This window comes from Lissotriton helveticus, chromosome 2_1 (assembly GCF_964261635.1).
Source record: "Lissotriton helveticus chromosome 2_1, aLisHel1.1, whole genome shotgun sequence".
Taxonomy (NCBI): Eukaryota; Metazoa; Chordata; class Amphibia; order Caudata; family Salamandridae; genus Lissotriton; species Lissotriton helveticus.
In genome coordinates this window covers 677,182,998-677,198,191 of record NC_136059.1, presented here as the reverse complement: position 1 = coordinate 677,198,191, position 15,194 = coordinate 677,182,998, and positions in this window count along the sequence as shown.

Genomic DNA, 15,194 nt, shown 5'->3' with positions numbered 1-15,194 from the left:
AAATCTGGATTGTGGCATAAACATTATCGGCGCCCTCTTGTCCTTTTCAGATCCATACGTGCACGTAAGTGGCAGCCATTTTGTGTGCCGTGGCCTCTCTGCCCACTGCCAATAGCCTGCGCGTCTCTCCCCCTCACTCCCCGGCCTCGCAAGCATCCCCCCCGCGCCCCGACAGCCCCCGGTCTCTCCTGCTTGGGCCATAAACGCACCTCCAGCGCGACCCTGTCCCCGGGCCACATCCCGTGCTGAACCCCCTCACTCTTTCATCTCATTCATAGAACAGGCCCTTTTGATAACCTCTTCCTCCCTGCCCGATTGTCCGTCCTGATCCCAGGCCATCACCTAGCCCAACAGATACGGTTTATTGCCCCCTAGAGTAGGACCTCACCTCACATCAAAGGAGCGGGGATTAATCAATGCCTTCACACCCTTAGATCCGACCGATCGCCCGCATTCCTGTTCCCAGCGGAATGTCCAGCTGCGCGATAGCCATCATGCTGAGATTTGGGTGGGGACCCCTACTGTAGATATGTGTGAGAACGGGCATGAACCGGGGATTCCAAAGATGCCTTTTTCGTACTTCAAAGCAATACCACTGATGTCATAAATGTAATAAAGCCATAAACTTGTGTATAAGAGGCCAGGCCTCAGAGATGCGGTTAGAGCACCTCGAGAAGATACCCTGTTGTCTGATTTGACGTGTTCTGCTCTGTCGGAATAAACTCCTGTTTCCTGACTTCTGTCTCCAGCGCCTGCCTCTTTGTTTGGTAATCTCGAATGGTATGAGAGGTGGCTAACGCCGGGCAAATACTGAAGGGTTCTTGGTCGACATCGGCCCTACCTTTTAACAATTGGCGTCCCAAACGTGGGGCCCATCAGCGACACGTGGATCCGGTGGGAGAGGTCCCGACGACAGTGTGAACAACTGCAACGATCGGGAAGAGCTCCTGCCCGATAGACCCTCGTCTGGCAGCCGATCATCCGAACTTCACCGATTCTGAGCAGACCTCTCTCGAGTGATCTACGGTCCTGACTGGGAACCATCAGGAGTGCCACAGCAATTACGGAGAATAGAGGACGATCGGGCGCTGGAAGCGGAAGACGAGAAACCGTCCATGCGGTCCGGGTAAGGTCGTGTAACACGACGAATTGCGAATTGATTGTTTGATTGTTTGAAAATACTAGTATTACTCATTTGATTGTTTCTGAGAGATTCTCTATTTGCAAACAAGCACAGAGTCGCAATACTCTGTTTAGTCTTTGCAGATAGTGAAGGATAGGTAACGCAGGCTTTTGCCCCCGTTGTAATCCGTCGTGCCTATTTTTATCCCTCATTTGATTGATTGTTTATCCGAACATTGATCGTTCGGAATTGGTTCTCTTTGGGTTATTCTCTATTCACAAATAAGCACAGGGTCGCAATACTCTGTTTAGTCTTTGCGGATAGTGAAGGATAGGTAGTGCAGACTTTTGTCCCCTTTGTAAGCCGTCATGCCTGTCTTCGCCCCGTTTGTTGGTAGTTGGTTCAGCCCGGACCGCTTATTGGAGGTGAACCATCCGGCTCCACTGGAGGGCACCCCTAATAAGGACATGTTTACTAAATATGGACTAGTCGCCGTGGCTTATAGTAAGCTGTGGCATAAATACACAAGAAAGGATTGGGAAAATCAGTGGCCACTGATAGGATCCTTTGATAACGATAAAATAAACGCGCTGGGAACAGCCCTTTATAACAATAAGACAACACCCACTATGCTCGATAGCTTCGGCATGTGGCGCAAAGAAACAGAACAGCGGAAAAAGAGAAATGAGGTCAGGTTAGAAAAGGAATTACGCAAAGCAGCTCACCTAGCCGCTAACAAATTGAAGGAAGAAATAAAAGAAAGAGAGGAAACCAAGCTAAAACAAGATTCCGAATCATCGGGCCAGTGTCCCGTCAGGACACCCTCTACACTTTACCCCGAGCTACCTTCGAAACAGCGAACGAACGATGATTTACTACTAGGTCCCCCGATCATCTACATGCCCCCTCCATACGCCCCTTCCCAACCCTTAGCGCAGCACCCGCAACCCCCAACGACAGGCGAGAGTAGTGCCGGAGCCTCGGTCCTCATGGCCTCTGCGCCGACCGAACCCCTCGCACTCAGCGCAGCGCGAGCAGCGACTTCAGATGATCCCAAAGCGGGGAGGAAAGACCCCGCGAGATCGAATAGGTTAAGTAAGGACGAACGAGCTGGGATCGATAAGATTGTAAAGACACTGGTGGTGCGAAAGGAAAGTGAGGATTATGTAACGGATATGTACAATACATATGCCAATAGCCACAGACAACACTTTGTCGTACGCCTTTGTTACCACACCCTTAATGCCTACGAGGACCGATACCAAGGAAAAGGCCCTGAAAACCTAACGACTCTGTATAGGAAAATTGATGTCGGAGATGGGGGCGAGTGTGATGTGGCGAACCTCTTCACGCGTACGCTTGAAGTTTTCCGCCACCTCACGGAACTGAAACCAGAGACTAACACCACGACTCCTGCAGCGACTGAAGCCAGAGTAGAAAAAATTGACACTATGATGCCCATAAAGGAGGCCGCCCCCTATTGGGTCCCCCCACGAGGACAGGGAACGCACGATGATATTAACCACCAAGATGCGAGAGGGAGGGTAGTTTACAACTGGGTTTACCAACCATGGGATCGGCAAGACATCCTGACTTTCCGAAAGTCCTTGCCTGATCTGCGAAAGAACCCCACAGCCTTCTATACAGAATTAGCCACCGCTTTGGGTTCAACGATTATGACCCTAGCGGATATCGATTTGTTTTTCAGGTTATGTCTGCCAGCTGATGTGTGGAAGCAAATCCGGAAAGTCGACCACCTTGAGCTGTTCGGACATACCTGGATACAACTCGGTGATGTAGACAAACAGCGAGAGCCGGGACAGAAACCTTTGAAAGCCATTCTAGACCTACCAGACAAGATCGTGCAGAAATTAAAAACCTTAGTCCCAGAAAGGAAGGAGGACTGGTCGATAGTAACGGCCTGTCGCCAGAAACCCCAGGAAGACGTATCAGAATACTTCTCCCGGTTTGAAACGGTGTTCTCCGATTACAGCGGCCAGGACATGACCACTGCAACCGGACATCACTTGTTTGTCCAGAACTATGTGAAAGGCCTGACACCAGAAGTCTCGCAGAAACTACAGACTAGCGAGAGTAGTTGGGCGTCCTCCAAGCCCGCAGCTATCCTTCAGATGGCTCAATACTATGAGCGACAAAAGAACGAGAACGATCAAGCGACTGAGAAAAAGAAAAAGGACTTGAAAGAGAGGGTGATGATTGCTCAGTTGCAAGGGGTGACTATAGGAAGGGAACAGTATAGAGGGAACTACCAGTCGAATGCTCCTAGAAATCCACCCCCTAGAGACCGCACACCCGCACCCGGCGCTCCACGAACAGACCTCGATGAGAACCAGTGTGCGTTTTGCAAAGGATTTGGCCATTGGAAATCTCAATGTCCAGCTCTGCAAGAAGCACTCAGAAATAATGACACGAGAGACGTAGCGGGCGGGCCGAGAAATAGAGGACAGGGACGAGGGCACACAAACGACACCAGCAATGACAGACCTGGCAGACCGAACATGTTTGACCGTCCCCGACAGAATCAGTGCCAACAGTCTGACTGCGACAATGCCCACGACTTTGCATAGGACTGCCAAGGGCAAGGAAGGGATCCAGTCGAGCTCTATGTTGACCAGCAAGGTCCTTATGTCACCGCTAAGGTCCTAGGTACGAAGTCTCCATTTCTGGTAGATACTGGTGTAACACGTAGTGCGTTGTCTAAACGATTGATTCCCAGGGCACCCTTGTCTGGCTCACATGTGACATCAATAGGTTTTGATGGAACGCCCTCCACCAATCCCTTGTCCACGCCGATCTCTTTTAACTTGGACAATAATACCACTGACACGACGTTTTTGCTCTCCTCCAACACCCCCGACGCTATTATGGGACTTGACTTGTTGAAACATTTTCGAGCTACTATTAGGTGTTCACAAGACGGAGTTCGAGTCATTCTGTACGACAACCCAACGCTGCTCAGATCTTGTCACACACAACGCATGTTTTCCATCACTGACGCTGACTTGCCCTTACTCGACACCCTACCTCTGTACCTATGGGCAAAGACTGACTCGGACGTAGGACGCATGATGATAGACCCTGTACACATAACTGTTCGACAGGACGCAGTGCTCCCAAAACTCCCACAGTATCGGATATCGCCCGAAGGCGAGAAGGCATTGGTAAAAATGATCCAGTCCCTGGAAGACGCAGGAGTGGTAGAAGAAGTAGTTAGCAATGTTTGCAACAGCCCTATCCTACCCATTGTGAAGAAGCAGGGTGAGGGAGATGAAAAAGCGTACCGCTTCATCATCGACCTACCAGAAGTCAACAGAGTAGTCGTACCTCAGTACCCTGTAGTCTCAGACATCACCACCATTCTGACCCTGATTCCTTCCACTGCCACCACCTTCACGGTAATCGATCTCAAGAACGCATTTTTTTCCATCCCCATCCACTCAGACAGCCGCTACCTTTTCGGCTTCACTTTAAAATCCCGCTCATATAGATTTTGTAGAGCACCCCAGGGCTACACTGAAAGTCCAAGCATCTACAGCCAGGCCCTCAAGAGACAGCTGGATGCAGTCCAGTTACCGGATGGAGTGGTGTTGATACAGTACGTCGATGATATCCTTTTGGCGGCCGACACCACTCCACTTGCAGTCACAGCCACCATCCAACTCCTGCACTTCCTCGCGGAAAACGGCCACAAGGTCTCCAAGAAGAAGTTGCAATTCTGCCACCCTCAAGTCACTTACCTAGGCCACCTCTTGTCCAAAGATGGGAGAAAACTCACACCCGATCGAATTCAGGCTATTCTAGAGACCCCTATCCCTAAAACCCCGAAGCAAGTCCGCTCTTTGGTAGGCCTCACCTCCTTCTGTCGACAATGGTTGCCAAATTTCAGCCTCATTGTGAAACCACTACTTTCCCTACTGGCTAAAGATGTCCCCTTCCTGCTCCCTTGGACCCCTGAATGCCAATCCTCCTTCAAGGAACTACGAGACGCCCTTTGTTCAGCACCAGTCCTAGGAACCCCTGATTATACAAAACCCTTCTCTCTCTACACCCACGAAAGGGAGGGATGCGCTTTGTCTGTCCTGACCCAAACCATCGGCCCCAAACAACGACCATGTGCCTATTTCTCTGCCACTCTTGACCCTGTAGCGAGAGCTTTGCCTGCCTGCCTTCGAGCAGTAGCTGCTGCTGCTGTCTCTATCTGACAAAGTGAGGGGATCGTACTCTCGAATCCCCTCACTGTACTAGTGCCCCATGCTGTTGACACCCTCCTAAACCAGACCAAGACACAACACCTGACCAGCGCACGACTGACTGGGTACGAACTGACACTGCTCGCACCTCACATCACGCTGAAACGATGCACCACACTGAACCCAGCCACCTTGTTGCCTCTGCCTGAGAATGATCCCGATGTGCCCCTATACATGACTGTGTGGCCCTCACGGACGAACAGACTAGGAGTAGAGTGGACCTTCGAGACACAGTTTTCCCAGATCCTGACGGAGAGCTATGGTGGATGGCTCTTGCATCAAACTCACCGACGGCACCACCTCAGCTGCGTATGCAGTCACCACAGCCCGAACTGTAGTTGAGACCGCCCGCATCACACAGAAATCTGCACAGGCAGCAGAACTGATTGCCCTCACACGAGCTTGTATCCTAGCAGCAGGGACGACAGCAAACATTTACACGGACAGCCAGTATGCCTTCGGGGTGGTGCATCATTTTGGGCTCCTGTGGAAGGAAAGGGGATTCCTGACCTCACACGGCACCCCCATCCTACACGGAGATCTAGTCTCCGCTCTGACTGAAGCAGCTCTCCTTCCCAAACGACTTGCTGTGATCAAATGTCAGGCACACAAAAGGGTGACAGATATCGTCGGACAGGGGAATGCACTGGCGGACATCACTGCCCGGACGACAGCAGAGAATAGGACGACAACACGCATATACGTGACCAGGTCACAAACAGAAAAATGGAAGGACGCTAGGGAGACCATTAGAGACATCCAGATAGCCAGTGCACCACACGAATTGACTGAATGGGCACGGGTGGGACTGAAGGACGATGAAGGCTGCTGGCGGACAAAAGACACGAACAAATGGTTGCTACCCAATTCATACTTGATCCCTATACTGACCATGGCTCACTCCCCTGCACACATAGGAGCAGCCCCTATAGCTGAACTTGTCTCCCGAGTGTGGCATAACGTCAAAATTACAGACTCAGCCAAACGTCTTGTCCAACAATGCCTAGTTTGTCTACAACACAACCCTGGGAAAGGAACTGTCGTACCCCGAGGAGGATTTGGGGTCCCCAACCACCCATTTGAAGTCCTACAGATGGACTATATTCAGTTAGAGAGATGTCAAGGACTGAAGTATGTACTTGTTGTTGTATGCGCTTTTAGCAAATGGGTGGAAGCCTACCCGACGCGTGACAACACTGCCATTGCCACTGCAAAAGTACTACTGAAAGAGTTCTTCCCTCGCTACGGCCTTTGTCGTATTTTATGGAGTGACAATGGCCCCCATTTCGTAGCCGAGGTTATCCAGCTTATACTGAAGGGGCTGGGGGTACGACAGAAATTCCACCCAGTTTTTCACCCCCAATCAGCTGGACTGGTCAAGCGACACAACGCCACATTGAAACTAAAACTGGCAAAAATAGTGGCTACCACAGGACTAAAATGGCCAGACGCTCTTCCCCTGGCATTGCTGTTAATGTGTTCCACCCCCACCAAACACCACTTGACCCCTTACGAGGTCGTTTTTGGCCGACCCATGAGTATCTGGTCTGCACCCAAACCGACATCTATTCACGACGTCCCAGACGTCCTAATGTCTGACTATCTGTATAACCTAACTAAAACACTGTCTGTTATTCATCATCAGGTGCTGCAGGCCATCCCCGATGTTTCCAGGGGCCCCGGACATACCATCCAGCCTGGAGATTTCGTCCTAATTCGGAACTTCCAGCGGGAGAAGAGTCTGGAACCCCGCTGGACGGGCCCCTGGCAAGTTTTGATCACCACCCGAACAGCTCTTCGAGTGGAGGGAAAGCGAAATTGGCTGCATGCACATCATTGCAAGAAAATCTCTCCGACCCTGACGTCGACCGAAGACGTGACCACCCAAGAAGAGCTCCTGAACAAAGACCGACCATCCCTGAGCTGCTACCCTGAGACAGAGACACTCGAATTGGCGGAATTCCCTGATCCCACTGTGCCATCCAGAGAAGGGTATAACCTGCGACAAAAGAAGGGAGCTTCGGCTAAGCAGACCACTGACTAAGTTACAATTCTCAGACTGGTGGCCTAACACTACTAAGGCTGCCAGGAGAGAAGCCCAACGAAGTTTGTGGTTCTGCCCACTACCGAGCACCTTGAAGATGATCGAAGCGCCCGATACGAAGATAATGGAAGCAACCGGACATCCGAAGACCCACTACAGAAACCCGAAAACTGACAGGTTGCACAGCTCAAAGACTATTGCTCTTCTTATCGCTCTTCTCTTTTGCCTCCTCCTCATGACTACCTTCTGGATCGTGGAAGAGAACGCACCGGCTCATAAGACATTTCTAATGACTGCACAGCCTACCACCATGAAAGAACACTACCTGGTCTCTCTTTCACCTCAAATCCAAGAAAGGCGTAAGGAGTTCTGGAACAACTCCTTCGTACAGTTGCTGCACCAACACAACCTTGCTGCCAATGCCACGAATTGCTGGATCTGTGGGTTGATACTACATGCCACCGGACATTCCATCCCCTTCATCCCTTCACCTTTCTCTGTTCATGGTTCCTGCCTTGCTTGGCTGATCTTCTTGCAAGAGAGCTACAGAGACAATGCCACTTCCAGCGGAACTATGTCGCACTTTTATCATGGGGTCTGGCTGAACAAAACCGGAAGAACTGCTGCTCCCTTCTGCCCTCTATCCTCCAATGCTTCTGTTCACATGGACATCCCCGCCAAAGAAAGGGTGGAGATGAAAGTATTCAACAATCCAGCCAGACCCACCTTCTCCTACCTCCGGAAACGAACGGCTGCCACCCTGACTGTGGCCCTATCTGTCGTCAATGTCTCGGGCCTTGTATGCATCACAGGCCATGGGACACAACTGGTGGGCCACAGCGCTTGCCGCATCACCAGAACTTTGGACTCAACCGACCCGCCCTCTTTTGTCACCTCTCCAAACATGTACTTCGTCTGCGGTACAAAAGCCTACACCTGGCTCCCAAAGGGCTGGGGAGGTACCTGCTACATTGCCTTCATCCTTCCTCCGACCTATGTGGCCCCGGCAAACCATCACCGACAAAAACGAGCAAAGGACATTGAGCAGGCCGACTCCAATGGAGCACAATTCTTGGATGCAATAAAGGGACTTGTTCCACTTTGGGGTCCGATGGCGAACAGTCGTGCCATTCGGCATTTGTCCCAGGCAGTCGAAACAACGATGAACATTACAGCTGGTATCCTCACAAACAATACAGCCGAGCTTCAGGCGGTCCGTATGGTGGCTCTTCAAAACCGCCTTGTTCTAGATGTGGTTCTGGCGGACCGTGGAGGAGCATGCCGTATCATCGGGTCCAGCTGTTGTACCTACATACCAGACAATTCGCCCTCAGTCTACAAAGCCATTGAACACCTCCACAGACTCTCCTCAGAAGTTCATCAGGAACAAGACGGATGGTCACTTGGGAGTTGGTTCTGGAGTGCTGTAAAAGACTGGGGATGGAGGTTGTTCATGATCGTACTGATACCAATCGTCGTAATATGTGGACTCTGCCTGGGTATTCAATGCTTGCCGCCTCTGTGCTCACTGTTTGCTAACTGTATTTGCCCTAAGACTCCGAACTTCGAAGCTGAACGTATGAAAGCTCTGTATGATATCGAAATACGTAATATAATGGGGATAGACATAAATTGACAAGCTGGCTAGATATGTTGAAAAGGGAGGACTGTTAAAATCTGGATTGTGGCATAAACATTATCGGCGCCATCTTGTCCTTTTCAGATCCATACCTGCACGTAAGTGGCAGCCATTTTGTGTGCCGTGGCCTCTCTGCCCACTGCCAATAGCCTGCACGTCTCTCCCCCTCACTCCCCGGCCTCGCAAGCATCCCCCCCTGTGCCCCGACAGCCCCCGGTCTCTCCTGCTTGGGCCATAAACGCACCTCCAGCGCGACCCTGTCCCCGGGCCACATCCCGTGCTGAACCCCCTCACTCTTTCATCTCATTCATAGAACAGGCCCTTTTGATAACCTCTTCCTCCCTGCCCGATTGTCCGGCCTGATCCCAGGCCATCACCTAGCCCAACAGATACGGTTTATTGCCCCCTACAGTAGGACCTCGCCTCACATCAAAGGAGCGGGGATTAATCAATGCCTTCACACCCTTAGATCCGACCGATCGCCCGCATTCCTGTTCCCAGCGGAATGTCCAGCTGCGCGATAGCCATTATGCTGAGATTTGGGTGGGGACCCCTACTGTAGATATGTGTGAGAACGGGCCTGAACCGGGGATTCCAAAGATGCCTTTTTCGTACTTCAAAGCAATACCACTGATGTCATAAATGTAATAAAGCCATAAACTTGTGTATAAGAGGCCAGGCCTCAGAGATGCGGTTAGAGCACCTCGAGAAGATACCCTGTTGTCTGATTTGACGTGTTCTGCTCCGTCGGAATAAACTCCTGTTTCCTGCCTTCTGTCTCCAGCGCCTGCCTCTTTGTTTGGTAATCTCGAATGGTATGAGAGGCGGCTAACACCGGGCAAATACTGAAGGGTTCTTGGTCGACATCGGCCCTAGCTTTTAACATAGGGTGCGGTGGCAGACAGTGCCGAACGCCGCTGAGAGGTCCAGGAGGATGAGGGCCGCTGTTTCCCCGTTGTCGATCAGGGTTCTGATGTCGTCGGTGGCAGCGATTAGGGCGGTGCTGTGGTTGGCCCGGAACCCGGACTGCGAGGGGTCGAGGGATCCGTTCGTCTCGAGGAAGGCGGCAAGCTGTCTGTTGACGGTCTTCTCGATGACGTTGGCCGGAAAAGGAAGGAGTGAGATGGGACGGTAGTTCTTGAGGTCGGTGGGGTCCGCCGTTGGTTTCTTTAGGAGGGCGGTCAGCTGGGCGTGCTTCCAGCTCTCCGGGAAGGAGGCGGTGTGGAAGGAGGAGTTGATGATGTCTCGGAGATGGGGTGTGATGATGGCGTCGGCTTTGTTGAAGATGTGGTGTGGGCATGGGTCGGTTGGTGATCCGGAGTGGATGGAGTTCATCGTGCGGGTGGTGTCTTCGGTGCTGATCGGGGTCCAGTTGCAGAGGGTGGTGGTGGCAGCCGTTGGTTCGGTGGTAGGGTGCGTGGTCTGTGCGTCGAAGCTGTTGTGTATGTCGGCGATCTTGCGGTGGAAGAACGAGGCGAGTGAGTTGCAGAGGTCTTGCGAGCGAGTGATGTCGTTGTTTCCGGCGCTGGGGTTGGAGTACTCTTTGACGATGCTGAAGAGTTCCTTGCTGTCGTGGGCGTTGTTGTCCAGTCGTTCTTTGAGTGCCGTCTTCTTGGTGGTGCGGAACAGCTGATGGTGTTTGCGGGTGGCGTGCTTGAGGGCGGTCCTGTTGTCTGTGGTCTGGTCGAGCCGCCAGGCTTTCTCGAGGGTGCGGCAGTTCTTCTTGGATTCCTTGAGTTCGTCGGTGAACCAGGGGGTTTTCTTGCTGCCGGGTCTGCTGGGAGGGTTCTTTAGTGGTGCGAGGTCATCGGCGCAGGCGGTCAGCCACTTGGTGAGGTTGCTGGCTGCTTTGTTGGGGTCCGTTGTGCTGGTGGGAGTGTTCTGGTTGAGGGAGGCGGTGAGCTGCTCGGCGGTGATCTTGCTCCAGCTTCGGCGGGGAACCTGTTGCGGGTGGTGGTGGGTCGTAGTTCTTCTGAAGCTGAAGTGGACGCAGCTGTGGTCGGTCCAGTGGAGTCCGGTGGCGTGGCTGAAGCAGATGTGCTTGCTGGATGAGAAGACGGGGTCAAGCGTGTGGCCGGCGTAGTGGGTGGGGGTGTTCACCAGTTGCTTGAGTCCGAGGTTGGCGAGGTTATCCAGCAGGGCGGTGGTGTTTCTGTCGTTGTTGTTCTCCAGGTGGAAGTTGAGGTCCCCTAGGAGGATGTAGTCGGCGGAGGGAAGGGCGTGCGGGCTGATGAAGTCTGCGATGTCTTCGCTGAATTGTGTGCGTGGTCCCGGTGGTCGGTAGATGAGGGTGCCTCGGAGGGTGGTCTTGGGGTCAGTGTGTATCTAGAAGTGCAGGTGTTCGGCGGCGGTGAAGGTTTCGTCGGAGTTCGTCGAGATGCGGATGGTGTTCTTGTGTACGATGGCGATGCCTCCTCCCGTCTGGTTGACGCGGTCCTTCCGGGTGATCTTGTACCCGTCCGGGATGGCTATGGCGATGTCGGGCGCTGGTTCGGTCTCCATAATAATTGTAGTAGTGTCCACATATGATCCCACAAAGATCAAATAGGTATAAACCTGCTTGTTTTTTTGTGTGCAAGAAAGCAGATGGCTTTCCAGATACAGGTCTGTAGTTTTCAAATTATAACCCATCCCTCCCAGGTTTGGGAATTAGGGAGATGTATGCCCTGATGAATATTAATTGAAGGCATGCCTTCTCCACAGTTTTTCAGGAGACCTTTCCTAAAAGCATAGCTGTGATGGAGCTCGTTGATTTAGAGAATTTGTAGGGGAATCTATCAAATCCTGGGCCGTACCTATTGGCATCAGTTTCAAAATCTCTGCTATTCGAATATTGGAGAGCTCTTGATCCAAATTGTTCTGTAAATGTTGAGGACGTTGTGGCATAACTATTCCTGTCATGAAAGCGTCTTCTTTAGTGTTGTCACTGGATGCATCAGAGGCATATAGTTTTGCATAACAGGAGGCAAATTTGTTTGTTATGTCCAGTGGGTGCTATAGAATTTTACCTCCAGAATCTTATATTGCAAGTATAGCTCATTGCGCTTCACATTGTTCCAGTTGTAGAACGGTAGCGCTAACAATCGCTGTGCTTTCTTGCTGTGTTCATAGGTTTTCCTCTTCATACTAGACAGAGCCTTCTCTGCCAAAGTAGAGAATATGTTATTCAATGAAAATATATCAGATTTTGTAGGCTTTCCTCTGTTTTTGAGCACCAGCTTTTGTAAAGAATGGATTTCAGTCTCAAGAATGGCCCTATTGTTTTCTGCTTCTCTGCGTGCCTTAACTGAGCCTCTTGTTAGTATATCCTGTATATACAATTTCTTTGCCACGCATATCAGGTATGGTGAAGTGACAGATCTTCTGTTAAGAGTTAAATACTGTCTAAGGGACCATTGTAGCTTCTCTTTTTGTTTAGAAATTTGCATCACATCCCCCAAGTGTGGGATTTAGGCAAAATTATTTGAAAATCTAAAAGTATATAGTTCGATGCATTGTCTCAGACACAGATAACGGATCACTGAAACAATATCGACGTCAAGAATATTGAGTTACAAAAATATTGAGGTAAAAATATAGAATACCAAAATATCGACCTCCTATCTCCAAACAGGTAAGTACAAAAATATTGATTTAAAAATATCGATGTAAAAAATATAGTTAGTCAAAATATCGAATTATTTAAAATGCTTTAAATGAATTAAAAATTAATGAAATAATAAATATAATTAACTTAAACATACTTAAAATACTTAAATAACCTTAAAATTAATAAATATTTAATGTAAGTAAAAAAACATACAAATTGATTTGTTAATACACATATATATATATAAACGGAATATTAATAAAAAATGTACAATATTTTTACCGTAGGCTAGCGGAAAGGGTAAAATTTACTATTACCACTCCAGGGAGTGCAACAGTAGGGAAAGCGTTGGATAGCGTAGGGGTAAAAATTACTATTCCAACTCCAGAGAGTGCAACAGTAGAGAAAACGTTAGATAGCGGCAGGATAAAATTTACTATTCCCACTCCAAAGAGTGCAACAGTAGGGAAAGCGTTGGACAGCGTAGGGGTAAAAATTACTATTCCCACTCCAGAGAGTGCAACAGTAGGGAAAGCATTGGATAGCGTAGGGGTAAAAAGTACTATTCCCACTCCAGAGAGTGCAACAGTAGGGAAAACGTTGGATACCATAGGGGTAAAAATTACTATTCCAACTCCAGAGAGTGCAAAAGTAGGGAAAGTGTTGGATAGCGGGAGGGTAAAAACTACTATTCCAACTCCAGAGAGTGCAACAGTAGGGAAAGCGTTGGATAGCGTAGGGGTAAAAAATACTATTCCAACTCCAGAGAGTGCAACAGGAGGGAAAGTGTTGGATAGCGTAGGGGTAAAAATTACTATTCCCACTCCAGAGAGTGCAACAGTAGGGAAAGTAAATACTTCATATATAAATAAAAATAAATTAAATATTAATACCAATTAAACATTAATTAAAAGTAATTAACAATGTTATATAATATAATAAATAATCAATTAAAAATACAAATAAAAATGTATTATTAAAAATTATTACCTATTAATACAAATTATTTACCAATTAACAATTAATTAATTAACAATTAAAAAAGAATTGAAAATTAGAACAACAAAAAAACAATAAATAAAGTAAAATATTTAATTAATTATAATTAAATTACTTCCCACCCTATTCCCCTATAAACACACAACCCACAACAGAAAATAAATTAATAAAATTAACATAATTATCAATTAATCAATTAATTAAAAACAATTACCAATTAAAAATTTAAATAACAATTAATTCAAAATAAATACCAATAAATAAATTAAAAAATTACATTATTTATAATTAAATTACTTCCCACCCTATTCCTCTATAAACACACAACCCGCTACAGAAAATAAATTAATAAAATTAACATAATTATCAATTAATCAATTAATTAAAATTAATCAAAAATTATATTTTTATTAATTACCAATTAACAATTAATTAACAATTAATTCAAAATAAATACCAATAAATAAATTAGAAAATGTAGTTAATTATAATTAAATTACTTCCCACCCTATTCCCCTATAAACCCACAACCGGCTACAGAAAATAAATTAATAAAATGTACATAATTATCAATTAATAAATCAATTAAAATTAATCACCAATTATATTTTAAGTAATTAACAATTAACAATTAATTCAAAGTAAATACCAATAAATGAATTAAAAAAACTTAATTAATTATAATTAAATTACTTCCCACCCTATTCCCCTATAAACCCACAACCCGCTACAGAATTATATTACGCAAAAATTAAATACAATAACATTAATTAATTTAAAAAAATTATAAAATAAATATACACTTTTCACACATATACTAACATAAAAAATCACTTAAAAAAATTGGATATTATTAAAAAATTGAAATTAACTTACCTTAAATTCAATATTTTTGTTGTCTATATTCTGTCCATTCTATATTTTTGTTGTCTGTATTCTGTTCATTCTATATTTTTGTTGTCTATATTCTGTCCATTCGATTTTTTGTTCATTCTATATTTTGAATTCGAAATTACTGCTATTCTATTCGATATTTTTGTAGTCTATATTATGTCCATTCGATATTGTGTCCATTCTATATTTTTAATTCGATATTAATGTAAATCGATATTAAAAACTCGATATTTTAAGTGTATACCACAGATAACATCAATTCCACAGGAATGAACCTTGGAAACCATGGCACCTTTCAGTAAAAAAAAATCCAAACCTGAATCCAAGTCATGCCACAGAGAGGAAGGTATATTGTTTAGCTATAGGGGGAGCCAGTTCCATGAACCCAATAGTGAGTGGTCTGTCATTAGCTCTCACAGCAGACCCCTATGTATCATTGTTGAGGCGGTCTGTTTTGTCAGTGATAGGGTCTAGCACTAGGTTTCTATCTCCTTCCAAAATTATATCGGCGTGGACAAATTCTGTGACTAGTTTATTCAAAGTTGAAAGCCAAGTCTGTTTTGAGCAATTGTGGGCATAGACAGAGCTCACTATTATTCCTGCACACTCATTTTAGCAAATGCATGGTCAACTGC